This window comes from Panthera uncia, unplaced genomic scaffold, assembly GCF_023721935.1.
Source record: "Panthera uncia isolate 11264 unplaced genomic scaffold, Puncia_PCG_1.0 HiC_scaffold_1446, whole genome shotgun sequence".
Taxonomy (NCBI): Eukaryota; Metazoa; Chordata; class Mammalia; order Carnivora; family Felidae; genus Panthera; species Panthera uncia.
Genome location: NW_026058081.1, coordinates 69,142 through 71,376, shown reverse-complemented (window position 1 = coordinate 71,376; position 2,235 = coordinate 69,142).

Below are 2,235 nucleotides of genomic sequence, written 5' to 3'. Positions count from 1 at the left end.
AACATGCCTACACTACTTAGCGCAATCTACACATTTAACGTGATCCCTCTCAAAATACCACCAGCATACTTAGCAGCTAGGAGAAATAATTCTAAAATTTGTATGGAGCCATAAAAGACCCGGAATAGCCAAAGCAATCTTGAAAAAGAGAAAGCTGGAGACATCACGATTCTGGACTTGAAGCTATATTACAAAGCTGCAGTCATCAAGACAATATGGTGCCAGGGCAAAAATAGACACATAGATCAATAGAACAGAATAGAAAGCCTAGAAATGGACGCACAACTATGTGGTCAACTAATCTTCAACAAAGCAGGAAAGAGTATCCAATGGAAAAAAGACAGTTTCTTCAACAAATGGTGTCGGGAAAATTGGACAGCAGCGTGCAGAAGAAAGAAGCTGGACTACTTTTTTACACCAGACACAAAAATAAATTCAAAATGGATGAAAGATCTGAATGTGAGACAGGGAACCATCAAAATCCTAGAGGAAAACACAGGCAGCAACCTCTTTGACCTTGGCCGGAGCAACTTCTTACTAGACACGTCACCAGAGGCAGGGAAACAAAAGCAAACATGGACTATTAGGACGATATCAAGATAAAAAGCTTAAGCACAGGGGGACCTGAGCGGCTTAGTTGGTTGAGCGTCCAACTCTTGGTTTTGGCTCAGGTCATGATCTCACAGTTTTCTGAGTTCAAGCCCCGTGTTGGGCTCTGTGCTGAAAGTGTGGAGCCTGCTTGAGATTCTCCCTCTGTCCCTCCCCCACTGGCAGTCTCTCTGTCTCTCTCAAAATAAGTAAACTTAAAAAAAAAGTTTCTGTACAGTAAAGGATACAATCAACAAAACTAAAAGGCAACCTATGGAATGGGAGAAGATATTTGCAAATGACATATCTGATAAAGGGTTACTGTCCAAAATCTATAAAGAACTTATCAAACTCCACACCCCCAAAAACAATCCAGTGAAGAAGTGGGCAGAAGACATGAATAGACACTTTTCCAGAGAAGACATCCAGATGGCCAACAGACATGTGAAAAGATGCTCAACATCACTCATCAGGGAAATACAAATCAAAATCACAATGAGGTCATAATGATATCACAATGAGATATCACCTCACGCTGGTCAGAATGGCTACATTAACAACACAAACGACAGGAATTCAGGAGGATGTGGACAAAGGGGAGCCCTCTCGGACTCTTGGTGGGGATGCAATCTGGTGCAGCCACTCGGGAAAACAGTGTGGAAGTTCCTCAGAGTTAAAAATAGAACCACCCTACTACTCAGCAATTACACTACTAGGTGTTTACCCAGAGGATACAAAAATACAGATTCAAAGGGGCACAGGCACCCTGATGTTTATTAGCAGCATTATTGACAATAGCCAAAGATGGAAAGAGCCCAAATGCCCGCCAGTAGATGAATGGATAAAAAAGATGTGGTATATGTATACAATCAAATATTAGTCATCAGAGAATGAAATCTTGCCAGATACAACAACGTGGATGGAACTAGAGGGTACTATGCTGAGTGAAATAAGTCCATCAGAGAAAGACAAATACCATATGATTTCACTCATACGTGGAATTTAAGAACCAAAACAGATGAACGTAGGGGAAGGGGAAAAAAAGAGGGAAGCTACCGATAAGAGACTCTTAACGATAGAGAAGGAGGTGGGTGGGAGGTGAGCTGGATGGGTGATGGGCAGCAAGGGAAGGCACTTGTGTTGAGCACTGGTTGCTATATGTAAGTGATGAATCACTGAATTCTACTCGTGAAACCAGTATTATCCTATACGTTAACTAACTAGAATTTAATAAAAATTGAAAAAAAAAAGTCAGCATATATATACAAAAAAATTTTTTCTTTCCCTCCATACCAATTTTATTTATTTATTTATTTTTTCAATATATGAAATTTATTGTCAAATTGTCCAAACCAATTTTAAAGATAACCAGAAGCAGTTGCTTTTATTTGGGAGGGCCAACGGTATATTTTCGTCGTCTTGCTGTAAGGCCATGACCTTCCTGCTCCCGGTCATTGGATAGACCACAGAAATCTTGCCTGTCATGACGTTTCATAAGACCTCACACTTAACAACTATACTGATGAGACTGTACAAATTGGGTCTGTCGGACAGAAAGTGGCAATTACGGTAGGCGTTTATCAAGACACGAATGAGAGGGTAAGTTCAAACACTCTATCCGTCAGCGTCTAATTAGAAGGAGTGTCA